We start from the raw sequence: 24,875 nt of genomic DNA, 5'->3' as shown, positions 1-24,875 counted from the left end.
TTAAACAAAATATAATAATGCATACATAACAATAAAATCAAATCACAAAACCATGCAATTGGGTGCGGGGTATGGCGGTGACATCGTGGCCAGGCCTCCGGATTGCGACCCCTGCCCACCTTGCCGCCGGCTGCCTAGCACTCACGTGCATAAAAAAAAAAAAAAATGGAAAAAAAATAAAAACCAAAAACAAAAACAAAACAATAAAAATTTTAAATAAAAAGAAAAAAAAATGGATAAGGCGTCGGACTTCGGATCCGAAGATTGGAAAAAAAAAAAAAAAAAAAAAAAAAAAAAAAAAAAAAGTGGTCTCGCGGTAAAAGAAAAAGAAAAAAAAAAAAAAAAAAAAGTGGCGCAATTGGTTTTAATACTTTGGTAGCCGCACGTCTAGTAGCGGTGTAAGCACTACGGAAAAGAACGCAGCTACGCCAAAAAAAAAAAAAAAAAAAAAAAAAAAAAAAAAAAAAAAAAAAACTCACAGAAGGCATTCTTTTTTTTCACCTTCCTGCATGGAGCGGCGCTATCTCGACCAGCTTCTAACACATGGCAGTACACTGAATGAAAGGGATGTTCTACAACCTATGACAAGTATTCTACGGGCCTCAGAGTTTTTCTGAATGCATAGGCAGAAGAGTGGTTTGTATGCAAAAAAAAAAAAAAAAAAAAAAAAAAAAAAAAAAAAAAAAAAAAAAAAAAATGGTGTAACGGTTAGCACTCTGGACTCTGAATCCAGCGATCCGAGTTCGAATCTCGGTGGAACCTTCGTTTAGTCTAAATTTTCTGTAATAAGCGTTTCTCGCCGAGGAAGTAACAGCGATAGGCTCAGGGGTGTAGTTTCTACGTTTGTATTAAAAACGAGATGTCTATGAAACGGCTGAATATTGGTGCGACTATGTGACCTATATAGCAAAAAAAAAAAAAAAAAAAAAAAAAAAAAAAAAAATGGATAAGGCGTCGGACTTCGGATCCGAAGATTGCAGGTTCGAATCCTGTCACGGTCGAGTTTTTCCAGTTCTGCAAAAGTTGCATGCTGTTTTACTGTGTTGTTTGAGTAGTACAAAATTAGTTGAAAGTTGCTGCTGTCCGCTTCCTGGCTGCAAACCGGCGCCTACCTGAAGCTCAAGCAAGACAAAGGGGTTGTGTAGCGAAATTTTCGGCACAGTGCCGATCAGGAGAGTTCTTTTGGAACTACTGCATCTGACTCAGGACCCAAGAGCTACGCCACAGGCGTCTGCGCACTGTCGAGCATGTGTGTTGAATAATGGTGCTGATAGCCACGTATCATTTCAAGTAGATTTGATGCCTTTCGGAGACAATTTTCCATTGAATAGGATTGTAGCTCATTTGTGGCAGCAGGAAATAAGCTGTAGTCAAAAGGATCTTCCATAGATGGTCGCAGGTCGCATAAATACTGTATGGCTCGTAACGCGTTGTGTGGAGCCCGGCTAGCTCAGTCGGTAGAGCATGAGACTCTTAATCTGAGGGTCGTGGGTTCGAGCCCCACGCTGGGCGGCGCTAAATTTTGTGTCTACGCGGATGCAACCTGCGCCCCTCTCGTGAGCCTTGCGTAATGAACGTAACGGGTTACGACGATGCCTAGCTTCGTATGAATATCAGAGGAATGGTTTTTGAAGCTGAAAGTAACTCTGAAATGAAATAAATGTGTAGTTTTGGAATTTTAGGCGTACATCGATATCGTGTGAGATGTGTAGGAAAGCAGCAGCTGTGCTAACTAAATGCAAGTAATGGTCGCTAATGCGGTGCGTTTCCAGCTGAAGGGCTCCGATTCACTAGTCCATAAGAATAAAGTACCCGAAAAGGGCGCTAGGCGGCGCCTCCTTAGCTCAGTGGCAGAGCGCTGGTCTAGTAAACCAGAGGTCGTGAGTTCGATCCTCACAGGAGGCAAATGAATTTTGTAACAGCCCCATCTACCGTAGCGCTTTCGAAAAAAGTGGTCAAGGATAAAAAAAATTATGAATGGGTGCGGTATTTAAGAATTGCTCTCGCAAAAGAATAGTGCGAATGGTGCTATTAAAGTAGGCACCGGAAACTGTTGCTTTTGGCAGTCTCCGGAGAATGCCGACGTGAAATACTTAGTTCTTGTGATGTATTTTCTACCCCTGGTAGAGACCCTCGCGGTTGTCGTCGTCGTCGTCGTCGTCGTCGTCGGCGCCGCCGCCGCTTTGGTAACAGCGGCAACTCGCCATTGTATGACATAGGGTGAGGTACCTTCTGCAACCGACAGAGATGGCAGTAAGCGATTGAAGCTGATTTGCAACCTCTTGTTTGATCAGCGTCATAAGGGCTTGAATGTAACTTGCGATGGGACACAGCAAGAAGTAGCGTCGCCTTTTTAGTACTGAAATTGGAGATGGAGGATTGCGTCAAAGATGGGAAATTCATTCCGGCAAGCGTACAAATGGCGAAAATGAGGTGTGTGTGGGGAAGCATATTGCGCCAGTGACCGTGTGGCCTAATGGATAAGGCGTCGGACTTCGGATCCGAAGATTGCAGGTTCGAATCCTGTCACGGTCGAGTTTTTCCAGTTCTGCAAAAGTTGCATGCTGTTTTACTGTGTTGTTTGAGTAGTACAAAATTAGTTGAAAGTTGCTGCTGTTCGCTTCCTGGCTGCAAACCGGCGCCTACCTGAAGCTCAAGCAAGACAAAGGGGTTGTGTAGCGAAATTTTCGGCACAGTGCCGATCAGGAGAGTTCTTTTGGAACTACTGCATCTGACTCAGGACCCAAGAGCTACGCCACAGGCGTCTGCGCACTGTCGAGCATGTGTGTTGAATAATGGTGCTGATAGCCACGTATCATTTCAAGTAGATTTGATGCCTTTCGGAGACAATTTTCCATTGAATAGGATTGTAGCTCATTTGTGGCAGCAGGAAATAAGCTGTAGTCAAAAGGATCTTCCATAGATGGTCGCAGGTCGCATAAATACTGTATGCCTCGTAACGCGTTGTGTGGAGCCCGGCTAGCTCGGTCGGTAGAGCATGAGACTCTTAATCTGAGGGTCGTGGGTTAGAGCCCCACGCTGGGCGGCGCTAAATTTTGTGTCTACGCGGATGCAACCTGCGCCCCTCTCGTGAGCCTTGCGTAATGAACGTAACGGGTTACGACGATGCCTAGCTTCGTATGAATATCAGAGGAATGGTTTTTGAAGCTGAAAGTAACTCTGAAATGAAATAAATGTGTTGTTTTGGAATTTTAGGCGTACATCGATATCGTGTGAGATGTGTAGGAAAGCAGCAGCTGTGCTAACTAAATGCAAGTAATGGTCGCTAATGCGGTGCGTTTCCAGCTGAAGGGCTCCGATTCACTAGTCCATAAGAATAAAGTACCCGAAAAGGGCCCTAGGCGGCGCTTCCTTAGCTCAGTGGCAGAGCGCTGGTCTAGTAAACCAGAGGTCGTGAGTTCGATCCTCACAGGAGGCAAATGAATTTTGTAACAGCCCCATCTACCGTAGCGCTTTCGAAAAAAGTGGTCAAGGATTAAAAAAATTATGAATGGGTGCGGTATTTAAGAATTGCTCTCGCAAAAGATTAGTGCGAATGGTGCTATTAATGTAGGCACCGGAAACTGTTGCTTTTGGCAGTCTCCGGAGAATGCCGACGTGAAATACTTAGTTCTTGTGATGTATTTTCTACCCCTGGAAGAGACCCTCGCGGTTGTCGTCGTCGTCGTCGTCGTCGTCGTCGGCGCCGCCGCCGCTTTGGTAACAGCGGCAACTCGCCATTGTATGACATTGGGTGAGGTACCTTCTGCAACCGACAGAGATGGCAGTAAGCGATTGAAGCTGATTTGCAACCTCTTGTTTGATCAGCGTCATAAGGGCTTGAATGTAACTTGCGATGGGACACAGCAAGAAGTAGCGTCGCCTTTTTAGTACTGAAATTGGAGATGGAGGATTGCGTCAAAGATGGGAAATTCATTCCGGCAAGCGTACAAATGGCGAAAATGAGGTGTGTGTGGGGAAGCATATTGCGCCAGTGACCGTGTGGCCTAATGGATAAGGCGTCGGACTTCGGATCCGAAGATTGCAGGTTCGAATCCTGTCACGGTCGAGTTTTTCCAGTTCTGCAAAAGTTGCATGCTGTTTTACTGTGTTGTTTGAGTAGTACAAAATTAGTTGAAAGTTGCTGCTGTTCGCTTCCTGGCTGCAAACCGGCGCCTACCTGAAGCTCAAGCAAGACAAAGGGGTTGTGTAGCGAAATTTTCGGCACAGTGCCGATCAGGAGAGTTCTTTTGGAACTACTGCATCTGACTCAGGACCCAAGAGCTACGCCACAGGCGTCTGCGCACTGTCGAGCATGTGTGTTGAATAATGGTGCTGATAGCCACGTATCATTTCAAGTAGATTTGATGCCTTTCGGAGACAATTTTCCATTGAATAGGATTGTAGCTCATTTGTGGCAGCAGGAAATAAGCTGTAGTCAAAAGGATCTTCCATAGATGGTCGCAGGTCGCATAAATACTGTATGCCTCGTAACGCGTTGTGTGGAGCCCGGCTAGCTCGGTCGGTAGAGCATGAGACTCTTAATCTGAGGGTCGTGGGTTAGAGCCCCACGCTGGGCGGCGCTAAATTTTGTGTCTACGCGGATGCAACCTGCGCCCCTCTCGTGAGCCTTGCGTAATGAACGTAACGGGTTACGACGATGCCTAGCTTCGTATGAATATCAGAGGAATGGTTTTTGAAGCTGAAAGTAACTCTGAAATGAAATAAATGTGTTGTTTTGGAATTTTAGGCGTACATCGATATCGTGTGAGATGTGTAGGAAAGCAGCAGCTGTGCTAACTAAATGCAAGTAATGGTCGCTAATGCGGTGCGTTTCCAGCTGAAGGGCTCCGATTCACTAGTCCATAAGAATAAAGTACCCGAAAAGGGCGCTAGGCGGCGCCTCCTTAGCTCAGTGGCAGAGCGCTGGTCTAGTAAACCAGAGGTCGTGAGTTCGATACTCACAGGAGGCAAATGAATTTTGTAACAGCCCCATCTACCGTAGCGCTTTCGAGAAAAGTGGTCAAGGATAAAAAAAATTATGAATGGGTGCGGTATTTAAGAATTGCTCTCGCAAAAGAATAGTGCGAATGGTGCTATTAAAGTAGGCACCGGAAACTGTTGCTTTTGGCAGTCTCCGGAGAATGCCGACGTGAAATACTTAGTTCTTGTGATGTATTTTCTACCCCTGGTAGAGACCCTCGCGGTTGTCGTCGTCGTCGGCGGCGCCGCCGCCGCTTTGGTAACAGCGGCAACTCGCCATTGTATGACATTGGGTGAGGTACCTTCTGCAACCGACAGAGATGGCAGTAAGCGATTGAAGCTGATTTGCAACCTCTTGTTTGATCAGCGTCATAAGGGCTTGAATGTAACTTGCGATGGGACACAGCAAGAAGTAGCGTCGCCTTTTTAGTACTGAAATTGGAGATGGAGGATTGCGTCAAAGATGGGAAATTCATTCCGGCAAGCGTACAAATGGCGAAAATGAGGTGTGTGTGGGGAAGCATATTGCGCCAGTGACCGTGTGGCCTAATGGATAAGGCGTCGGACTTCGGATCCGAAGATTGCAGGTTCGAATCCTGTCACGGTCGAGTTTTTCCAGTTCTGCAAAAGTTGCATGCTGTTTTACTGTGTTGTTTGAGTAGTACAAAATTAGTTGAAAGTTGCTGCTGTTCGCTTCCTGGCTGCAAACCGGCGCCTACCTGAAGCTCAAGCAAGACAAAGGGGTTGTGTAGCGAAATTTTCGGCACAGTGCCGATCAGGAGAGTTCTTTTGGAACTACTGCATCTGACTCAGGACCCAAGAGCTACGCCACAGGCGTCTGCGCACTGTCGAGCATGTGTGTTGAATAATGGTGCTGATAGCCACGTATCATTTCAAGTAGATTTGATGCCTTTCGGAGACAATTTTCCATTGAATAGGATTGTAGCTCATTTGTGGCAGCAGGAAATAAGCTGTAGTCAAAAGGATCTTCCATAGATGGTCGCAGGTCGCATAAATACTGTATGCCTCGTAACGCGTTGTGTGGAGCCCGGCTAGCTCGGTCGGTAGAGCATGAGACTCTTAATCTGAGGGTCGTGGGTTAGAGCCCCACGCTGGGCGGCGCTAAATTTTGTGTCTACGCGGATGCAACCTGCGCCCCTCTCGTGAGCCTTGCGTAATGAACGTAACGGGTTACGACGATGCCTAGCTTCGTATGAATATCAGAGGAATGGTTTTTGAAGCTGAAAGTAACTCTGAAATGAAATAAATGTGTTGTTTTGGAATTTTAGGCGTACATCGATATCGTGTGAGATGTGTAGGAAAGCAGCAGCTGTGCTAACTAAATGCAAGTAATGGTCGCTAATGCGGTGCGTTTCCAGCTGAAGGGCTCCGATTCACTAGTCCATAAGAATAAAGTACCCGAAAAGGGCGCTAGGCGGCGCCTCCTTAGCTCAGTGGCAGAGCGCTGGTCTAGTAAACCAGAGGTCGTGAGTTCGATCCTCACAGGAGGCAAATGAATTTTGTAACAGCCCCATCTACCGTAGCGCTTTCGAAAAAAGTGGTCAAGGATAAAAAAAATTATGAATGGGTGCGGTATTTAAGAATTGCTCTCGCAAAAGAATAGTGCGAATGGTGCTATTAAAGTAGGCACCGGAAACTGTTGCTTTTGGCAGTCTCCGGAGAATGCCGACGTGAAATACTTAGTTCTTGTGATGTATTTTCTACCCCTGGTAGAGACCCTCGCGGTTGTCGTCGTCGTCGTCGGCGCCGCCGCCGCTTTGGTAACAGCGGCAACTCGCCATTGTATGACATAGGGTGAGGTACCTTCTGCAACCGACAGAGATGGCAGTAAGCGATTGAAGCTGATTTGCAACCTCTTGTTTGATCAGCGTCATAAGGGCTTGAATGTAACTTGCGATGGGACACAGCAAGAAGTAGCGTCGCCTTTTTAGTACTGAAATTGGAGATGGAGGATTGCGTCAAAGATGGGAAATTCATTCCGGCAAGCGTACAAATGGCGAAAATGAGGTGTGTGTGGGGAAGCATATTGCGCCAGTGACCGTGTGGCCTAATGGATAAGGCGTCGGACTTCGGATCCGAAGATTGCAGGTTCGAATCCTGTCACGGTCGAGTTTTTCCAGTTCTGCAAAAGTTGCATGCTGTTTTACTGTGTTGTTTGAGTAGTACAAAATTAGTTGAAAGTTGCTGCTGTTCGCTTCCTGGCTGCAAACCGGCGCCTACCTGAAGCTCAAGCAAGACAAAGGGGTTGTGTAGCGAAATTTTCGGCACAGTGCCGATCAGGAGAGTTCTTTTGGAACTACTGCATCTGACTCAGGACCCAAGAGCTACGCCACAGGCGTCTGCGCACTGTCGAGCATGTGTGTTGAATAATGGTGCTGATAGCCACGTATCATTTCAAGTAGATTTGATGCCTTTCGGAGACAATTTTCCATTGAATAGGATTGTAGCTCATTTGTGGCAGCAGGAAATAAGCTGTAGTCAAAAGGATCTTCCATAGATGGTCGCAGGTCGCATAAATACTGTATGCCTCGTAACGCGTTGTGTGGAGCCCGGCTAGCTCGGTCGGTAGAGCATGAGACTCTTAATCTGAGGGTCGTGGGTTAGAGCCCCACGCTGGGCGGCGCTAAATTTTGTGTCTACGCGGATGCAACCTGCGCCCCTCTCGTGAGCCTTGCGTAATGAACGTAACGGGTTACGACGATGCCTAGCTTCGTATGAATATCAGAGGAATGGTTTTTGAAGCTGAAAGTAACTCTGAAATGAAATAAATGTGTTGTTTTGGAATTTTAGGCGTACATCGATATCGTGTGAGATGTGTAGGAAAGCAGCAGCTGTGCTAACTAAATGCAAGTAATGGTCGCTAATGCGGTGCGTTTCCAGCTGAAGGGCTCCGATTCACTAGTCCATAAGAATAAAGTACCCGAAAAGGGCCCTAGGCGGCGCTTCCTTAGCTCAGTGGCAGAGCGCTGGTCTAGTAAACCAGAGGTCGTGAGTTCGATCCTCACAGGAGGCAAATGAATTTTGTAACAGCCCCATCTACCGTAGCGCTTTCGAAAAAAGTGGTCAAGGATTAAAAAAATTATGAATGGGTGCGGTATTTAAGAATTGCTCTCGCAAAAGATTAGTGCGAATGGTGCTATTAATGTAGGCACCGGAAACTGTTGCTTTTGGCAGTCTCCGGAGAATGCCGACGTGAAATACTTAGTTCTTGTGATGTATTTTCTACCCCTGGAAGAGACCCTCGCGGTTGTCGTCGTCGTCGTCGTCGTCGTCGTCGGCGCCGCCGCCGCTTTGGTAACAGCGGCAACTCGCCATTGTATGACATTGGGTGAGGTACCTTCTGCAACCGACAGAGATGGCAGTAAGCGATTGAAGCTGATTTGCAACCTCTTGTTTGATCAGCGTCATAAGGGCTTGAATGTAACTTGCGATGGGACACAGCAAGAAGTAGCGTCGCCTTTTTAGTACTGAAATTGGAGATGGAGGATTGCGTCAAAGATGGGAAATTCATTCCGGCAAGCGTACAAATGGCGAAAATGAGGTGTGTGTGGGGAAGCATATTGCGCCAGTGACCGTGTGGCCTAATGGATAAGGCGTCGGACTTCGGATCCGAAGATTGCAGGTTCGAATCCTGTCACGGTCGAGTTTTTCCAGTTCTGCAAAAGTTGCATGCTGTTTTACTGTGTTGTTTGAGTAGTACAAAATTAGTTGAAAGTTGCTGCTGTTCGCTTCCTGGCTGCAAACCGGCGCCTACCTGAAGCTCAAGCAAGACAAAGGGGTTGTGTAGCGAAATTTTCGGCACAGTGCCGATCAGGAGAGTTCTTTTGGAACTACTGCATCTGACTCAGGACCCAAGAGCTACGCCACAGGCGTCTGCGCACTGTCGAGCATGTGTGTTGAATAATGGTGCTGATAGCCACGTATCATTTCAAGTAGATTTGATGCCTTTCGGAGACAATTTTCCATTGAATAGGATTGTAGCTCATTTGTGGCAGCAGGAAATAAGCTGTAGTCAAAAGGATCTTCCATAGATGGTCGCAGGTCGCATAAATACTGTATGCCTCGTAACGCGTTGTGTGGAGCCCGGCTAGCTCGGTCGGTAGAGCATGAGACTCTTAATCTGAGGGTCGTGGGTTAGAGCCCCACGCTGGGCGGCGCTAAATTTTGTGTCTACGCGGATGCAACCTGCGCCCCTCTCGTGAGCCTTGCGTAATGAACGTAACGGGTTACGACGATGCCTAGCTTCGTATGAATATCAGAGGAATGGTTTTTGAAGCTGAAAGTAACTCTGAAATGAAATAAATGTGTTGTTTTGGAATTTTAGGCGTACATCGATATCGTGTGAGATGTGTAGGAAAGCAGCAGCTGTGCTAACTAAATGCAAGTAATGGTCGCTAATGCGGTGCGTTTCCAGCTGAAGGGCTCCGATTCACTAGTCCATAAGAATAAAGTACCCGAAAAGGGCCCTAGGCGGCGCTTCCTTAGCTCAGTGGCAGAGCGCTGGTCTAGTAAACCAGAGGTCGTGAGTTCGATCCTCACAGGAGGCAAATGAATTTTGTAACAGCCCCATCTACCGTAGCGCTTTCGAAAAAAGTGGTCAAGGATTAAAAAAATTATGAATGGGTGCGGTATTTAAGAATTGCTCTCGCAAAAGATTAGTGCGAATGGTGCTATTAATGTAGGCACCGGAAACTGTTGCTTTTGGCAGTCTCCGGAGAATGCCGACGTGAAATACTTAGTTCTTGTGATGTATTTTCTACCCCTGGAAGAGACCCTCGCGGTTGTCGTCGTCGTCGTCGTCGTCGTCGTCGGCGCCGCCGCCGCTTTGGTAACAGCGGCAACTCGCCATTGTATGACATTGGGTGAGGTACCTTCTGCAACCGACAGAGATGGCAGTAAGCGATTGAAGCTGATTTGCAACCTCTTGTTTGATCAGCGTCATAAGGGCTTGAATGTAACTTGCGATGGGACACAGCAAGAAGTAGCGTCGCCTTTTTAGTACTGAAATTGGAGATGGAGGATTGCGTCAAAGATGGGAAATTCATTCCGGCAAGCGTACAAATGGCGAAAATGAGGTGTGTGTGGGGAAGCATATTGCGCCAGTGACCGTGTGGCCTAATGGATAAGGCGTCGGACTTCGGATCCGAAGATTGCAGGTTCGAATCCTGTCACGGTCGAGTTTTTCCAGTTCTGCAAAAGTTGCATGCTGTTTTACTGTGTTGTTTGAGTAGTACAAAATTAGTTGAAAGTTGCTGCTGTTCGCTTCCTGGCTGCAAACCGGCGCCTACCTGAAGCTCAAGCAAGACAAAGGGGTTGTGTAGCGAAATTTTCGGCACAGTGCCGATCAGGAGAGTTCTTTTGGAACTACTGCATCTGACTCAGGACCCAAGAGCTACGCCACAGGCGTCTGCGCACTGTCGAGCATGTGTGTTGAATAATGGTGCTGATAGCCACGTATCATTTCAAGTAGATTTGATGCCTTTCGGAGACAATTTTCCATTGAATAGGATTGTAGCTCATTTGTGGCAGCAGGAAATAAGCTGTAGTCAAAAGGATCTTCCATAGATGGTCGCAGGTCGCATAAATACTGTATGCCTCGTAACGCGTTGTGTGGAGCCCGGCTAGCTCGGTCGGTAGAGCATGAGACTCTTAATCTGAGGGTCGTGGGTTAGAGCCCCACGCTGGGCGGCGCTAAATTTTGTGTCTACGCGGATGCAACCTGCGCCCCTCTCGTGAGCCTTGCGTAATGAACGTAACGGGTTACGACGATGCCTAGCTTCGTATGAATATCAGAGGAATGGTTTTTGAAGCTGAAAGTAACTCTGAAATGAAATAAATGTGTTGTTTTGGAATTTTAGGCGTACATCGATATCGTGTGAGATGTGTAGGAAAGCAGCAGCTGTGCTAACTAAATGCAAGTAATGGTCGCTAATGCGGTGCGTTTCCAGCTGAAGGGCTCCGATTCACTAGTCCATAAGAATAAAGTACCCGAAAAGGGCGCTAGGCGGCGCCTCCTTAGCTCAGTGGCAGAGCGCTGGTCTAGTAAACCAGAGGTCGTGAGTTCGATCCTCACAGGAGGCAAATGAATTTTGTAACAGCCCCATCTACCGTAGCGCTTTCGAGAAAAGTGGTCAAGGATAAAAAAAATTATGAATGGGTGCGGTATTTAAGAATTGCTCTCGCAAAAGAATAGTGCGAATGGTGCTATTAAAGTAGGCACCGGAAACTGTTGCTTTTGGCAGTCTCCGGAGAATGCCGACGTGAAATACTTAGTTCTTGTGATGTATTTTCTACCCCTGGTAGAGACCCTCGCGGTTGTCGTCGTCGTCGGCGGCGCCGCCGCCGCTTTGGTAACAGCGGCAACTCGCCATTGTATGACATAGGGTGAGGTACCTTCTGCAACCGACAGAGATGGCAGTAAGTGATTGAAGCTGATTTGCAACCTCTTGTTTGATCAGCGTCATAAGGGCTTGAATGTAACTTGCGATGGGACACAGCAAGAAGTAGCGTCGCCTTTTTAGTACTGAAATTGGAGATGGAGGATTGCGTCAAAGATGGGAAATTCATTCCGGCAAGCGTACAAATGGCGAAAATGAGGTGTGTGTGGGGAAGCATATTGCGCCAGTGACCGTGTGGCCTAATGGATAAGGCGTCGGACTTCGGATCCGAAGATTGCAGGTTCGAATCCTGTCACGGTCGAGTTTTTCCAGTTCTGCAAAAGTTGCATGCTGTTTTACTGTGTTGTTTGAGTAGTACAAAATTAGTTGAAAGTTGCTGCTGTTCGCTTCCTGGCTGCAAACCGGCGCCTACCTGAAGCTCAAGCAAGACAAAGGGGTTGTGTAGCGAAATTTTCGGCACAGTGCCGATCAGGAGAGTTCTTTTGGAACTACTGCATCTGACTCAGGACCCAAGAGCTACGCCACAGGCGTCTGCGCACTGTCGAGCATGTGTGTTGAATAATGGTGCTGATAGCCACGTATCATTTCAAGTAGATTTGATGCCTTTCGGAGACAATTTTCCATTGAATAGGATTGTAGCTCATTTGTGGCAGCAGGAAATAAGCTGTAGTCAAAAGGATCTTCCATAGATGGTCGCAGGTCGCATAAATACTGTATGCCTCGTAACGCGTTGTGTGGAGCCCGGCTAGCTCGGTCGGTAGAGCATGAGACTCTTAATCTGAGGGTCGTGGGTTAGAGCCCCACGCTGGGCGGCGCTAAATTTTGTGTCTACGCGGATGCAACCTGCGCCCCTCTCGTGAGCCTTGCGTAATGAACGTAACGGGTTACGACGATGCCTAGCTTCGTATGAATATCAGAGGAATGGTTTTTGAAGCTGAAAGTAACTCTGAAATGAAATAAATGTGTTGTTTTGGAATTTTAGGCGTACATCGATATCGTGTGAGATGTGTAGGAAAGCAGCAGCTGTGCTAACTAAATGCAAGTAATGGTCGCTAATGCGGTGCGTTTCCAGCTGAAGGGCTCCGATTCACTAGTCCATAAGAATAAAGTACCCGAAAAGGGCCCTAGGCGGCGCTTCCTTAGCTCAGTGGCAGAGCGCTGGTCTAGTAAACCAGAGGTCGTGAGTTCGATCCTCACAGGAGGCAAATGAATTTTGTAACAGCCCCATCTACCGTAGCGCTTTCGAAAAAAGTGGTCAAGGATTAAAAAAATTATGAATGGGTGCGGTATTTAAGAATTGCTCTCGCAAAAGATTAGTGCGAATGGTGCTATTAATGTAGGCACCGGAAACTGTTGCTTTTGGCAGTCTCCGGAGAATGCCGACGTGAAATACTTAGTTCTTGTGATGTATTTTCTACCCCTGGAAGAGACCCTCGCGGTTGTCGTCGTCGTCGTCGTCGTCGGCGCCGCCGCCGCTTTGGTAACAGCGGCAACTCGCCATTGTATGACATTGGGTGAGGTACCTTCTGCAACCGACAGAGATGGCAGTAAGCGATTGAAGCTGATTTGCAACCTCTTGTTTGATCAGCGTCATAAGGGCTTGAATGTAACTTGCGATGGGACACAGCAAGAAGTAGCGTCGCCTTTTTAGTACTGAAATTGGAGATGGAGGATTGCGTCAAAGATGGGAAATTCATTCCGGCAAGCGTACAAATGGCGAAAATGAGGTGTGTGTGGGGAAGCATATTGCGCCAGTGACCGTGTGGCCTAATGGATAAGGCGTCGGACTTCGGATCCGAAGATTGCAGGTTCGAATCCTGTCACGGTCGAGTTTTTCCAGTTCTGCAAAAGTTGCATGCTGTTTTACTGTGTTGTTTGAGTAGTACAAAATTAGTTGAAAGTTGCTGCTGTTCGCTTCCTGGCTGCAAACCGGCGCCTACCTGAAGCTCAAGCAAGACAAAGGGGTTGTGTAGCGAAATTTTCGGCACAGTGCCGATCAGGAGAGTTCTTTTGGAACTACTGCATCTGACTCAGGACCCAAGAGCTACGCCACAGGCGTCTGCGCACTGTCGAGCATGTGTGTTGAATAATGGTGCTGATAGCCACGTATCATTTCAAGTAGATTTGATGCCTTTCGGAGACAATTTTCCATTGAATAGGATTGTAGCTCATTTGTGGCAGCAGGAAATAAGCTGTAGTCAAAAGGATCTTCCATAGATGGTCGCAGGTCGCATAAATACTGTATGCCTCGTAACGCGTTGTGTGGAGCCCGGCTAGCTCGGTCGGTAGAGCATGAGACTCTTAATCTGAGGGTCGTGGGTTAGAGCCCCACGCTGGGCGGCGCTAAATTTTGTGTCTACGCGGATGCAACCTGCGCCCCTCTCGTGAGCCTTGCGTAATGAACGTAACGGGTTACGACGATGCCTAGCTTCGTATGAATATCAGAGGAATGGTTTTTGAAGCTGAAAGTAACTCTGAAATGAAATAAATGTGTTGTTTTGGAATTTTAGGCGTACATCGATATCGTGTGAGATGTGTAGGAAAGCAGCAGCTGTGCTAACTAAATGCAAGTAATGGTCGCTAATGCGGTGCGTTTCCAGCTGAAGGGCTCCGATTCACTAGTCCATAAGAATAAAGTACCCGAAAAGGGCGCTAGGCGGCGCCTCCTTAGCTCAGTGGCAGAGCGCTGGTCTAGTAAACCAGAGGTCGTGAGTTCGATCCTCACAGGAGGCAAATGAATTTTGTAACAGCCCCATCTACCGTAGCGCTTTCGAGAAAAGTGGTCAAGGATAAAAAAAATTATGAATGGGTGCGGTATTTAAGAATTGCTCTCGCAAAAGAATAGTGCGAATGGTGCTATTAAAGTAGGCACCGGAAACTGTTGCTTTTGGCAGTCTCCGGAGAATGCCGACGTGAAATACTTAGTTCTTGTGATGTATTTTCTACCCCTGGTAGAGACCCTCGCGGTTGTCGTCGTCGTCGGCGGCGCCGCCGCCGCTTTGGTAACAGCGGCAACTCGCCATTGTATGACATAGGGTGAGGTACCTTCTGCAACCGACAGAGATGGCAGTAAGTGATTGAAGCTGATTTGCAACCTCTTGTTTGATCAGCGTCATAAGGGCTTGAATGTAACTTGCGATGGGACACAGCAAGAAGTAGCGTCGCCTTTTTAGTACTGAAATTGGAGATGGAGGATTGCGTCAAAGATGGGAAATTCATTCCGGCAAGCGTACAAATGGCGAAAATGAGGTGTGTGTGGGGAAGCATATTGCGCCAGTGACCGTGTGGCCTAATGGATAAGGCGTCGGACTTCGGATCCGAAGATTGCAGGTTCGAATCCTGTCACGGTCGAGTTTTTCCAGTTCTGCAAAAGTTGCATGCTGTTTTACTGTGTTGTTTGAGTAGTACAAAATTAGTTGAAAGTTGCTGCTGTCCGCTTCCTGGCTGCAAACCGGCGCCTACCTGAAGCTCAAGCAAGACAAAGGGGTTGTGTAGCGAAATTTTCGGCACAGTGCCGATCAGGAGAGTTCTTTTGGAACTACTGCATCTGACTCAGGACCCAAGAGCTACGCCACAGGCGTCTGCGCACTGTCGAGCATGTGTGTTGAATAATGGTGCTGATAGCCACGTATCATTTCAAGTAGATTTGATGCCTTTCGGAGACAATTTTCCATTGAATAGGATTGTAGCTCATTTGTGGCAGCAGGAAATAAGCTGTAGTCAAAAGGATCTTCCATAGATGGTCGCAGGTCGCATAAATACTGTATGGCTCGTAACGCGTTGTGTGGAGCCCGGCTAGCTCAGTCGGTAGAGCATGAGACTCTTAATCTGAGGGTCGTGGGTTAGAGCCCCACGCTGGGCGGCGCTAAATTTTGTGTCTACGCGGATGCAACCTGCGCCCCTCTCGTGAGCCTTGCGTAATGAACGTAACGGGTTACGACGATGCCTAGCTTCGTATGAATATCAGAGGAATGGTTTTTGAAGCTGAAAGTAACTCTGAAATGAAATAAATGTGTTGTTTTGGAATTTTAGGCGTACATCGATATCGTGTGAGATGTGTAGGAAAGCAGCAGCTGTGCTAACTAAATGCAAGTAATGGTCGCTAATGCGGTGCGTTTCCAGCTGAAGGGCTCCGATTCACTAGTCCATAAGAATAAAGTACCCGAAAAGGGCGCTAGGCGGCGCCTCCTTAGCTCAGTGGCAGAGCGCTGGTCTAGTAAACCAGAGGTCGTGAGTTCGATCCTCACAGGAGGCAAATGAATTTTGTAACAGCCCCATCTACCGTAGCGCTTTCGAAAAAAGTGGTCAAGGATAAAAAAAATTATGAATGGGTGCGGTATTTAAGAATTGCTCTCGCAAAAGAATAGTGCGAATGGTGCTATTAAAGTAGGCACCGGAAACTGTTGCTTTTGGCAGTCTCCGGAGAATGCCGACGTGAAATACTTGGTTCTTGTGATGTATTTTCTACCCCTGGTAGAGACCCTCGCGGTTGTCGTCGTCGTCGTCGTCGTCGTCGTCGTCGGCGCCGCCGCCGCTTTGGTAACAGCGGCAACTTGCCATTGTATGACATAGGGTGAGGTACCTTCTGCAACCGACAGAGATGGCAGTAAGCGATTGAAGCTGATTTGCAACCTCTTGTTTGATCAGCGTCATAAGGGCTTGAATGTAACTTGCGATGGGACACAGCAAGAAGTAGCGTCGCCTTTTTAGTACTGAAATTGGAGATGGAGGATTGCGTCAAAGATGGGAAATTCATTCCGGCAAGCGTACAAATGGCGAAAATGAGGTGTGTGTGGGGAAGCATATTGCGCCAGTGACCGTGTGGCCTAATGGATAAGGCGTCGGACTTCGGATCCGAAGATTGCAGGTTCGAATCCTGTCACGGTCGAGTTTTTCCAGTTCTGCAAAAGTTGCATGCTGTTTTACTGTGTTGTTTGAGTAGTACAAAATTAGTTGAAAGTTGCTGCTGTCCGCTTCCTGGCTGCAAACCGGCGCCTACCTGAAGCTCAAGCAAGACAAAGGGGTTGTGTAGCGAAATTTTCGGCACAGTGCCGATCAGGAGAGTTCTTTTGGAACTACTGCATCTGACTCAGGACCCAAGAGCTACGCCACAGGCGTCTGCGCACTGTCGAGCATGTGTGTTGAATAATGGTGCTGATAGCCACGTATCATTTCAAGTAGATTTGATGCCTTTCGGAGACAATTTTCCATTGAATAGGATTGTAGCTCATTTGTGGCAGCAGGAAATAAGCTGTAGTCAAAAGGATCTTCCATAGATGGTCGCAGGTCGCATAAATACTGTATGGCTCGTAACGCGTTGTGTGGAGCCCGGCTAGCTCAGTCGGTAGAGCATGAGACTCTTAATCTGAGGGTCGTGGGTTAGAGCCCCACGCTGGGCGGCGCTAAATTTTGTGTCTACGCGGATGCAACCTGCGCCCCTCTCGTGAGCCTTGCGTAATGAACGTAACGGGTTACGACGATGCCTAGCTTCGTATGAATATCAGAGGAATGGTTTTTGAAGCTGAAAGTAACTCTGAAATGAAATAAATGTGTTGTTTTGGAATTTTAGGCGTACATCGATATCGTGTGAGATGTGTAGGAAAGCAGCAGCTGTGCTAACTAAATGCAAGTAATGGTCGCTAATGCGGTGCGTTTCCAGCTGAAGGGCTCCGATTCACTAGTCCATAAGAATAAAGTACCCGAAAAGGGCGCTAGGCGGCGCCTCCTTAGCTCAGTGGCAGAGCGCTGGTCTAGTAAACCAGAGGTCGTGAGTTCGATCCTCACAGGAGGCAAATGAATTTTGTAACAGCCCCATCTACCGTAGCGCTTTCGAAAAAAGTGGTCAAGGATAAAAAAAATTATGAATGGGTGCGGTATTTAAGAATTGCTCTCGCAAAAGAATAGTGCGAATGGTGCTATTAAAGTAGGCACCGGAAACTGTTGCTTTTGGCAGTCTCCGGAGAATGCCGACGTGAAATACTTGGTTCTTGTGATGTATTTTCTACCCCTGGTAGAGACCCTCGCGGTTGTCGTCGTCGTCGTCGTCGTCGTCGTCGGCGCCGCCGCCGCTTTGGTAACAGCGGCAACTCGCCATTGTATGACATAGGGTGAGGTACCTTCTGCAACCGACAGAGATGGCAGTAAGCGATTGAAGCTGATTTGCAACCTCTTGTTTGATCAGCGTCATAAGGGCTTGAATGTAACTTGCGATGGGACACAGCAAGAAGTAGCGTCGCCTTTTTAGTACTGAAATTGGAGATGGAGGATTGCGTCAAAGATGGGAAATTCATTCCGGCAAGCGTACAAATGGCGAAAATGAGGTGTGTGTGGGGAAGCATATTGCGCCAGTGACCGTGTGGCCTAATGGATAAGGCGTCGGACTTCGGATCCGAAGATTGCAGGTTCGAATCCTGTCACGGTCGAGTTTTTCCAGTTCTGCAAAAGTTGCATGCTGTTTTACTGTGTTGTTTGAGTAGTACAAAATTAGTTGAAAGTTGCTGCTGTCCGCTTCCTGGCTGCAAACCGGCGCCTACCTGAAGCTCAAGCAAGACAAAGGGGTTGTGTAGCGAAATTTTCGGCACAGTGCCGATCAGGAGAGTTCTTTTGGAACTACTGCATCTGACTCAGGACCCAAGAGCTACGCCACAGGCGTCTGCGCACTGTCGAGCATGTGTGTTGAATAATGGTGCTGATAGCCACGTATCATTTCAAGTAGATTTGATGCCTTTCGGAGACAATTTTCCATTGAATAGGATTGTAGCTCATTTGTGGCAGCAGGAAATAAGCTGTAGTCAAAAGGATCTTCCATAGATGGTCGCAGGTCGCATAAATACTGTATGGCTCGTAACGCGTTGTGTGGAGCCCGGCTAGCTCAGTCGGTAGAGCATGAGACTCTTAATCTGAGGGTCGTGGGTTAGAGCCCCACGCTGGGCGGCGCTAAATTTTGTGTCTACGCGGATGCAACCTGCGCCCCTCTCGTGAGCCTTGCGTAATGAACGTAACGGGTTACGACGATGCCTAGCTTCGTATGAATATCAGAGGAATGGTTTTTGAAGCTGAAAGTAACTCTGAAATGAAATAAATGTGTTGTTTTGGAATTTTAGGCGTACATCGATATCGTGTGAGATGTGTAGGAAAGCAGCAGCTGTGCTAACTAAATGCAAGTAATGGTCGCTAATGCGGTGCGTTTCCAGCTGAAGGGCTCCGATTCACTAGTCCATAAGAATAAAGTACCCGAAAAGGGCGCTAGGCGGCGCCTCCTTAGCTCAGTGGCAGAGCGCTGGTCTAGTAAACCAGAGGTCGTGAGTTCGATCCTCACAGGAGGCAAATGAATTTTGTAACAGCCCCATCTACCGTAGCGCTTTCGAAAAAAGTGGTCAAGGATAAAAAAAATTATGAATGGGTGCGGTATTTAAGAATTGCTCTCGCAAAAGAATAGTGCGAATGGTGCTATTAAAGTAGGCACCGGAAACTGTTGCTTTTGGCAGTCTCCGGAGAATGCCGACGTGAAATACTTGGTTCTTGTGATGTATTTTCTACCCCTGGTAGAGACCCTCGCGGTTGTCGTCGTCGTCGTCGTCGTCGTCGGCGCCGCCGCCGCTTTGGTAACAGCGGCAACTCGCCATTGTATGACATAGGGTGAGGTACCTTCTGCAACCGACAGAGATGGCAGTAAGCGATTGAAGCTGATTTGCAACCTCTTGTTTGATCAGCGTCATAAGGGCTTGAATGTAACTTGCGATGGGACACAGCAAGAAGTAGCGTCGCCTTTTTAGTACTGAAATTGGAGATGGAGGATTGCGTCAAAGATGGGAAATTCATTCCGGCAAGCGTACAAATGGCGAAAATGAGGTGTGTGTGGGGAAGCATATTGCGCCAGTGACCGTGTGGCCTAATGGATAAGGCGTCGGACTTCGGATCCGAAGATTGCAGGTTCGAATCCTGTCACGGTCGAGTTTTTCCAGTTCTGCAAAAGTTGCATGCTGTTTTACTGTGTTGTTTGAGTAGTACAAAATTAGTTGAAAGTTGCTGCTGTCCGCTTCCTGGCTGCAAACCGGCGCCTACCTGAAGCTCAAGCAAGACAAAGGGGTTGTGTAGCGAAATTTTCGGCACAGTGCCGATCAGGAGAGTTCTTTTGGAACTACTGCATCTGACTCAGGACCCAAGAGCTACGCCACAGGCGTCTGCGCACTGTCGAGCATGTGTGTTGAATAATGGTGCTGATAGCCACGTATCATTTCAAGTAGATTTGATGCCTTTCGGAGACAATTTTCCATTGAATAGGATTGTAGCTCATTTGTGGCAGCAGGAAATAAGCTGTAGTCAAAAGGATCTTCCATAGATGGTCGCAGGTCGCATAAATACTGTATGGCTCGTAACGCGTTGTGTGGAGCCCGGCTAGCTCAGTCGGTAGAGCATGAGACTCTTAATCTGAGGGTCGTGGGTTAGAGCCCCACGCTGGGCGGCGCTAAATTTTGTGTCTACGCGGATGCAACCTGCGCCCCTCTCGTGAGCCTTGCGTAATGAACGTAACGGGTTACGACGATGCCTAGCTTCGTATGAATATCAGAGGAATGGTTTTTGAAGCTGAAAGTAACTCTGAAATGAAATAAATGTGTTGTTTTGGAATTTTAGGCGTACATCGATATCGTGTGAGATGTGTAGGAAAGCAGCAGCTGTGCTAACTAAATGCAAGTAATGGTCGCTAATGCGGTGCGTTTCCAGCTGAAGGGCTCCGATTCACTAGTCCATAAGAATAAAGTACCCGAAAAGGGCGCTAGGCGGCGCTTCCTTAGCTCAGTGGCAGAGCGCTGGTCTAGTAAACCAGAGGTCGTGAGTTCGATCCTCACAGGAGGCAAATGAATTTTGTAACAGCCCCATCTACCGTAGCGCTTTCGAAAAAAGTGGTCAAGGATTAAAAAAATTATGAATGGGTGCGGTATTTAAGAATTGCTCTCGCAAAAGATTAGTGCGAATGGTGCTATTAATGTAGGCACCGGAAACTGTTGCTTTTGGCAGTCTCCGGAGAATGCCGACGTGAAATACTTAGTTCTTGTGATGTATTTTCTACCCCTGGAAGAGACCCTCGCGGTTGTCGTCGTCGTCGTCGTCGTCGTCGTCGTCGTCGGCGCCGCCGCCGCTTTGGTAACAGCGGCAACTCGCCATTGTATGACATAGGGTGAGGTACCTTCTGCAACCGACAGAGATGGCAGTAAGCGATTGAAGCTGATTTGCAACCTCTTGTTTGATCAGCGTCATAAGGGCTTGAATGTAACTTGCGATGGGACACAGCAAGAAGTAGCGTCGCCTTTTTAGTACTGAAATTGGAGATGGAGGATTGCGTCAAAGATGGGAAATTCATTCCGGCAAGCGTACAAATGGCGAAAATGAGGTGTGTGTGGGGAAGCATATTGCGCCAGTGACCGTGTGGCCTAATGGATAAGGCGTCGGACTTCGGATCCGAAGATTGCAGGTTCGAATCCTGTCACGGTCGAGTTTTTCCAGTTCTGCAAAAGTTGCATGCTGTTTTACTGTGTTGTTTGAGTAGTACAAAATTAGTTGAAAGTTGCTGCTGTCCGCTTCCTGGCTGCAAACCGGCGCCTACCTGAAGCTCAAGCAAGACAAAGGGGTTGTGTAGCGAAATTTTCGGCACAGTGCCGATCAGGAGAGTTCTTTTGGAACTACTGCATCTGACTCAGGACCCAAGAGCTACGCCACAGGCGTCTGCGCACTGTCGAGCATGTGTGTTGAATAATGGTGCTGATAGCCACGTATCATTTCAAGTAGATTTGATGCCTTTCGGAGACAATTTTCCATTGAATAGGATTGTAGCTCTTTTGTGGCAGCAGGAAATAAGCTGTAGTCAAAAGGATCTTCCATAGATGGTCGCAGGTCGCATAAATACTGTATGGCTCGTAACGCGTTGTGTGGAGCCCGGCTAGCTCAGTCGGTAGAGCATGAGACTCTTAATCTGAGGGTCGTGGGTTCGAGCCCCACGCTGGGCGGCGCTAAATTTTGTGTCTACGCGGATGCAACCTGCGCCCCTCTCGTGAACCTTGCGTAATGAACGTAACGGGTTACGACGATGCCTAGCTTCGTATGAATATCAGAGGAATGGTTTTTGAAGCTGAAAGTAACTCTGAAATGAAATAAATGTGTTGTTTTGGAATTTTAGGCGTACATCGATATCGTGTGAGATGTGTAGGAAAGCAGCAGCTGTGCTAACTAAATGCAAGTAATGGTCGCTAATGCGGTGCGTTTCCAGCTGAAGGGCTCCGATTCACTAGTCCATAAGAATAAAGTACCCGAAAAGGGCGCTAGGCGGCGCCTCCTTAGCTCAGTGGCAGAGCGCTGGTCTAGTAAACCAGAGGTCGTGAGTTCGATCCTCACAGGAGGCAAATGAATTTTGTAACAGCCCCATCTACCGTACCGCTTTCGAAAAAAGTGGTCAAGGATTAAAAAAAAATTATGAATTGGCGCGGTATTTAAGAATTGCTCTCGCAAAAGAATAGTGCGAATGGTGCTATTAAAGTAGGCACCGGAAACTGTTGCTTTTGGCAGTCTCCGGAGAATGCCGACGTGAAATACTTAGGTTCTTGTGATGTATTTTCTACCCCTGGTAGAGACCCTCGCGGTTGTCGTCGTCGTCGTCGTCGTCGTCGTCGTCGTCGTCGTCGTCGTCGTCGTCGTCGTCGTCGTCGTCGGCGCCGCCGCCGCCGCCGCCGCTTTGGTAACAGCGGCAACTCACCATTGTATGACATAGGGTGAGGTACCTTCTGCAACCGACAGAGATGGCAGTAAGCGATTGAAGCTGATTTGCAACCTCTTGTTTGATCAGCGTCATAAGGGCTTGAATGTAACTTGCGATGGGACACAGCAAGAAGTAGCGTCGCCTTTTTAGTACTGAAATTGGAGATGGAGGATTGCGTCAAAGATGGGAAATTCATTCCGGCAAGCGTACAAATGGCGAAAATGAGGTGTGTGTGGGGAAGCATATTGCGCCAGTGACCGTGTGGCCTAATGGATTGTCACTTACGTCATCACTAACCACGGAGAAGACAATATTACTGCCTTTACTGCTTATATGGAAACGGCATATTGGCGAAGAAACCAGTTCCCGCACATTAAAAGGGATTTTGGAAACATGTTAAAAATACTATTTGAGAAACAGGGAATTGGGTGATTCTAAAGTCAATCCACGATTACTGTTAACATTTCCACTGTGAAGTTCCCAAGTACAAGCGAACACTGCATACTATTTTCGTTATCGTTTCACCTATGGCGCTTGAAGAACCTGAAGTTTTCTTTTCTTTCTTATTCCTCATTATTTGTTTTTTGCGGGAAGAGACATTTTTTTTTTTTCCCTTGGTTTTGAGAGAGATTTCTATTTTTCGTTGCACTTATATTACAAAGAAGACGAGGCAATGAACTCCTTGTAATCCGGAAGAACCAGTATTATTTTTGTGTACTGTTGTACGACGCCAGTGAATCTGGAGACTTTGATTTCTTTTGACTATAGCTGATGAAGCTCGCCAAGGACGGCATTCATGGAGAGCGCAAGGAGGGCTGTAAGGGGAGAAGGGAGGCCCTACAAAAAAAAAAAAGAAAAAAAAAAAAAAAAATGGATAAGGCGTCGGACTTCGGATCCGAAGATTGCAGGTTCGAATCCTGTCACGGTCGAGTTTTTCCAGTTCTGCAAAAGTTGCATGCTGTTTTACTGTGTTGTTTGAGTAGTACAAAATTAGTTGAAAGTTGCTGCTGTCCGCTTCCTGGCTGCAAACCGGCGCCTACCTGAAGCTCAAGCAAGACAAAGGGGTTGTGTAGCGAAATTTTCGGCACAGTGCCGATCAGGAGAGTTCTTTTGGAACTACTGCATCTGACTCAGGACCCAAGAGCTACGCCACAGGCGTCTGCGCACTGTCGAGCATGTGTGTTGAATAATGGTGCTGATAGCCACGTATCATTTCAAGTAGATTTGATGCCTTTCGGAGACAATTTTCCATTGAATAGGATTGTAGCTCATTTGTGGCAGCAGGAAATAAGCTGTAGTCAAAAGGATCTTCCATAGATGGTCGCAGGTCGCATAAATACTGTATGGCTCGTAACGCGTTGTGTGGAGCCCGGCTAGCTCAGTCGGTAGAGCATGAGACTCTTAATCTGAGGGTCGTGGGTTAGAGCCCCACGCTGGGCGGCGCTAAATTTTGTGTCTACGCGGATGCAACCTGCGCCCCTCTCGTGAGCCTTGCGTAATGAACGTAACGGGTTACGACGATGCCTAGCTTCGTATGAATATCAGAGGAATGGTTTTTGAAGCTGAAAGTAACTCTGAAATGAAATAAATGTGTTGTTTTGGAATTTTAGGCGTACATCGATATCGTGTGAGATGTGTAGGAAAGCAGCAGCTGTGCTAACTAAATGCAAGTAATGGTCGCTAATGCGGTGCGTTTCCAGCTGAAGGGCTCCGATTCACTAGTCCATAAGAATAAAGTACCCGAAAAGGGCGCTAGGCGGCGCCTCCTTAGCTCAGTGGCAGAGCGCTGGTCTAGTAAACCAGAGGTCGTGAGTTCGATCCTCACAGGAGGCAAATGAATTTTGTAACAGCCCCATCTACCGTAGCGCTTTCGAAAAAAGTGGTCAAGGATAAAAAAAATTATGAATGGGTGCGGTATTTAAGAATTGCTCTCGCAAAAGAATAGTGCGAATGGTGCTATTAAAGTAGGCACCGGAAACTGTTGCTTTTGGCAGTCTCCGGAGAATGCCGACGTGAAATACTTGGTTCTTGTGATGTATTTTCTACCCCTGGTAGAGACCCTCGCGGTTGTCGTCGTCGTCGTCGTCGTCGTCGGCGCCGCCGCCGCTTTGGTAACAGCGGCAACTCGCCATTGTATGACATAGGGTGAGGTACCTTCTGCAACCGACAGAGATGGCAGTAAGCGATTGAAGCTGATTTGCAACCTCTTGTTTGATCAGCGTCATAAGGGCTTGAATGTAACTTGCGATGGGACACAGCAAGAAGTAGCGTCGCCTTTTTAGTACTGAAATTGGAGATGGAGGATTGCGTCAAAGATGGGAAATTCATTCCGGCAAGCGTACAAATGGCGAAAATGAGGTGTGTGTGGGGAAGCATATTGCGCCAGTGACCGTGTGGCCTAATGGATAAGGCGTCGGACTTCGGATCCGAAGATTGCAGGTTCGAATCCTGTCACGGTCGAGTTTTTCCAGTTCTGCAAAAGTTGCATGCTGTTTTACTGTGTTGTTTGAGTAGTACAAAATTAGTTGAAAGTTGCTGCTGTCCGCTTCCTGGCTGCAAACCGGCGCCTACCTGAAGCTCAAGCAAGACAAAGGGGTTGTGTAGCGAAATTTTCGGCACAGTGCCGATCAGGAGAGTTCTTTTGGAACTACTGCATCTGACTCAGGACCCAAGAGCTACGCCACAGGCGTCTGCGCACTGTCGAGCATGTGTGTTGAATAATG

At 47.5% G+C, this 24,875-nt stretch overlaps 44 non-coding genes across 44 annotated transcripts; all 44 read left to right on the top strand.

Annotated features, from left to right (window-relative positions):
- Positions 1-1,439: 1,439 nt before the first annotated feature.
- Trnak-cuu lies at positions 1,440-1,512 on the top strand. Its single transcript has one exon. It is a non-coding gene; the product is annotated as a tRNA-Lys (tRNA).
- Positions 1,513-1,833: 321 nt separating this feature from the next.
- Trnat-agu lies at positions 1,834-1,905 on the top strand. The gene has a single exon. It is a non-coding gene; the product is annotated as a tRNA-Thr (tRNA).
- A 557-nt stretch (positions 1,906-2,462) lies between these two features.
- Positions 2,463-2,535, top strand: Trnar-ucg. The gene has a single exon. It is a non-coding gene; the product is annotated as a tRNA-Arg (tRNA).
- A 438-nt stretch (positions 2,536-2,973) lies between these two features.
- Trnak-cuu lies at positions 2,974-3,046 on the top strand. The gene has a single exon. It is a non-coding gene; the product is annotated as a tRNA-Lys (tRNA).
- A 321-nt stretch (positions 3,047-3,367) lies between these two features.
- Positions 3,368-3,439, top strand: Trnat-agu. The gene has a single exon. It is a non-coding gene; the product is annotated as a tRNA-Thr (tRNA).
- A 557-nt stretch (positions 3,440-3,996) lies between these two features.
- Positions 3,997-4,069, top strand: Trnar-ucg. Its single transcript has one exon. It is a non-coding gene; the product is annotated as a tRNA-Arg (tRNA).
- Positions 4,070-4,507: 438 nt separating this feature from the next.
- On the top strand, positions 4,508-4,580 carry Trnak-cuu. Its single transcript has one exon. It is a non-coding gene; the product is annotated as a tRNA-Lys (tRNA).
- Positions 4,581-4,901: 321 nt separating this feature from the next.
- Positions 4,902-4,973, top strand: Trnat-agu. The gene has a single exon. It is a non-coding gene; the product is annotated as a tRNA-Thr (tRNA).
- A 545-nt stretch (positions 4,974-5,518) lies between these two features.
- On the top strand, positions 5,519-5,591 carry Trnar-ucg. Its single transcript has one exon. It is a non-coding gene; the product is annotated as a tRNA-Arg (tRNA).
- Positions 5,592-6,029: 438 nt separating this feature from the next.
- Trnak-cuu lies at positions 6,030-6,102 on the top strand. Its single transcript has one exon. It is a non-coding gene; the product is annotated as a tRNA-Lys (tRNA).
- A 321-nt stretch (positions 6,103-6,423) lies between these two features.
- On the top strand, positions 6,424-6,495 carry Trnat-agu. Its single transcript has one exon. It is a non-coding gene; the product is annotated as a tRNA-Thr (tRNA).
- Positions 6,496-7,040: 545 nt separating this feature from the next.
- Trnar-ucg lies at positions 7,041-7,113 on the top strand. The gene has a single exon. It is a non-coding gene; the product is annotated as a tRNA-Arg (tRNA).
- Positions 7,114-7,551: 438 nt separating this feature from the next.
- Positions 7,552-7,624, top strand: Trnak-cuu. Its single transcript has one exon. It is a non-coding gene; the product is annotated as a tRNA-Lys (tRNA).
- Positions 7,625-7,945: 321 nt separating this feature from the next.
- Trnat-agu lies at positions 7,946-8,017 on the top strand. The gene has a single exon. It is a non-coding gene; the product is annotated as a tRNA-Thr (tRNA).
- Positions 8,018-8,574: 557 nt separating this feature from the next.
- Trnar-ucg lies at positions 8,575-8,647 on the top strand. Its single transcript has one exon. It is a non-coding gene; the product is annotated as a tRNA-Arg (tRNA).
- A 438-nt stretch (positions 8,648-9,085) lies between these two features.
- On the top strand, positions 9,086-9,158 carry Trnak-cuu. The gene has a single exon. It is a non-coding gene; the product is annotated as a tRNA-Lys (tRNA).
- Positions 9,159-9,479: 321 nt separating this feature from the next.
- Trnat-agu lies at positions 9,480-9,551 on the top strand. The gene has a single exon. It is a non-coding gene; the product is annotated as a tRNA-Thr (tRNA).
- Positions 9,552-10,108: 557 nt separating this feature from the next.
- Trnar-ucg lies at positions 10,109-10,181 on the top strand. The gene has a single exon. It is a non-coding gene; the product is annotated as a tRNA-Arg (tRNA).
- A 438-nt stretch (positions 10,182-10,619) lies between these two features.
- On the top strand, positions 10,620-10,692 carry Trnak-cuu. The gene has a single exon. It is a non-coding gene; the product is annotated as a tRNA-Lys (tRNA).
- A 321-nt stretch (positions 10,693-11,013) lies between these two features.
- Trnat-agu lies at positions 11,014-11,085 on the top strand. Its single transcript has one exon. It is a non-coding gene; the product is annotated as a tRNA-Thr (tRNA).
- Positions 11,086-11,630: 545 nt separating this feature from the next.
- Positions 11,631-11,703, top strand: Trnar-ucg. Its single transcript has one exon. It is a non-coding gene; the product is annotated as a tRNA-Arg (tRNA).
- Positions 11,704-12,141: 438 nt separating this feature from the next.
- On the top strand, positions 12,142-12,214 carry Trnak-cuu. Its single transcript has one exon. It is a non-coding gene; the product is annotated as a tRNA-Lys (tRNA).
- A 321-nt stretch (positions 12,215-12,535) lies between these two features.
- Trnat-agu lies at positions 12,536-12,607 on the top strand. The gene has a single exon. It is a non-coding gene; the product is annotated as a tRNA-Thr (tRNA).
- Positions 12,608-13,158: 551 nt separating this feature from the next.
- Positions 13,159-13,231, top strand: Trnar-ucg. Its single transcript has one exon. It is a non-coding gene; the product is annotated as a tRNA-Arg (tRNA).
- Positions 13,232-13,669: 438 nt separating this feature from the next.
- Trnak-cuu lies at positions 13,670-13,742 on the top strand. Its single transcript has one exon. It is a non-coding gene; the product is annotated as a tRNA-Lys (tRNA).
- A 321-nt stretch (positions 13,743-14,063) lies between these two features.
- On the top strand, positions 14,064-14,135 carry Trnat-agu. The gene has a single exon. It is a non-coding gene; the product is annotated as a tRNA-Thr (tRNA).
- A 545-nt stretch (positions 14,136-14,680) lies between these two features.
- Trnar-ucg lies at positions 14,681-14,753 on the top strand. The gene has a single exon. It is a non-coding gene; the product is annotated as a tRNA-Arg (tRNA).
- Positions 14,754-15,191: 438 nt separating this feature from the next.
- Positions 15,192-15,264, top strand: Trnak-cuu. The gene has a single exon. It is a non-coding gene; the product is annotated as a tRNA-Lys (tRNA).
- Positions 15,265-15,585: 321 nt separating this feature from the next.
- Positions 15,586-15,657, top strand: Trnat-agu. Its single transcript has one exon. It is a non-coding gene; the product is annotated as a tRNA-Thr (tRNA).
- A 560-nt stretch (positions 15,658-16,217) lies between these two features.
- On the top strand, positions 16,218-16,290 carry Trnar-ucg. Its single transcript has one exon. It is a non-coding gene; the product is annotated as a tRNA-Arg (tRNA).
- A 438-nt stretch (positions 16,291-16,728) lies between these two features.
- On the top strand, positions 16,729-16,801 carry Trnak-cuu. Its single transcript has one exon. It is a non-coding gene; the product is annotated as a tRNA-Lys (tRNA).
- A 321-nt stretch (positions 16,802-17,122) lies between these two features.
- Positions 17,123-17,194, top strand: Trnat-agu. The gene has a single exon. It is a non-coding gene; the product is annotated as a tRNA-Thr (tRNA).
- Positions 17,195-17,751: 557 nt separating this feature from the next.
- Trnar-ucg lies at positions 17,752-17,824 on the top strand. Its single transcript has one exon. It is a non-coding gene; the product is annotated as a tRNA-Arg (tRNA).
- Positions 17,825-18,262: 438 nt separating this feature from the next.
- Trnak-cuu lies at positions 18,263-18,335 on the top strand. Its single transcript has one exon. It is a non-coding gene; the product is annotated as a tRNA-Lys (tRNA).
- Positions 18,336-18,656: 321 nt separating this feature from the next.
- Positions 18,657-18,728, top strand: Trnat-agu. Its single transcript has one exon. It is a non-coding gene; the product is annotated as a tRNA-Thr (tRNA).
- Positions 18,729-19,282: 554 nt separating this feature from the next.
- On the top strand, positions 19,283-19,355 carry Trnar-ucg. Its single transcript has one exon. It is a non-coding gene; the product is annotated as a tRNA-Arg (tRNA).
- Positions 19,356-19,793: 438 nt separating this feature from the next.
- Trnak-cuu lies at positions 19,794-19,866 on the top strand. The gene has a single exon. It is a non-coding gene; the product is annotated as a tRNA-Lys (tRNA).
- A 321-nt stretch (positions 19,867-20,187) lies between these two features.
- Trnat-agu lies at positions 20,188-20,259 on the top strand. The gene has a single exon. It is a non-coding gene; the product is annotated as a tRNA-Thr (tRNA).
- A 563-nt stretch (positions 20,260-20,822) lies between these two features.
- Positions 20,823-20,895, top strand: Trnar-ucg. Its single transcript has one exon. It is a non-coding gene; the product is annotated as a tRNA-Arg (tRNA).
- Positions 20,896-21,333: 438 nt separating this feature from the next.
- Trnak-cuu lies at positions 21,334-21,406 on the top strand. The gene has a single exon. It is a non-coding gene; the product is annotated as a tRNA-Lys (tRNA).
- A 321-nt stretch (positions 21,407-21,727) lies between these two features.
- Trnat-agu lies at positions 21,728-21,799 on the top strand. Its single transcript has one exon. It is a non-coding gene; the product is annotated as a tRNA-Thr (tRNA).
- Positions 21,800-23,519: 1,720 nt separating this feature from the next.
- Positions 23,520-23,592, top strand: Trnak-cuu. The gene has a single exon. It is a non-coding gene; the product is annotated as a tRNA-Lys (tRNA).
- A 321-nt stretch (positions 23,593-23,913) lies between these two features.
- Trnat-agu lies at positions 23,914-23,985 on the top strand. Its single transcript has one exon. It is a non-coding gene; the product is annotated as a tRNA-Thr (tRNA).
- Positions 23,986-24,539: 554 nt separating this feature from the next.
- On the top strand, positions 24,540-24,612 carry Trnar-ucg. The gene has a single exon. It is a non-coding gene; the product is annotated as a tRNA-Arg (tRNA).
- Positions 24,613-24,875: the final 263 nt, after the last annotated feature.

Source organism: Schistocerca piceifrons, unplaced genomic scaffold (genome assembly GCF_021461385.2).
Source record: "Schistocerca piceifrons isolate TAMUIC-IGC-003096 unplaced genomic scaffold, iqSchPice1.1 HiC_scaffold_1772, whole genome shotgun sequence".
NCBI lineage: Eukaryota > Metazoa > Arthropoda > Insecta > Orthoptera > Acrididae > Schistocerca > Schistocerca piceifrons.
The sequence above is the reverse complement of the archived record's forward strand: the minus strand, read 5'-3'. Positions and strand labels throughout refer to the sequence as shown.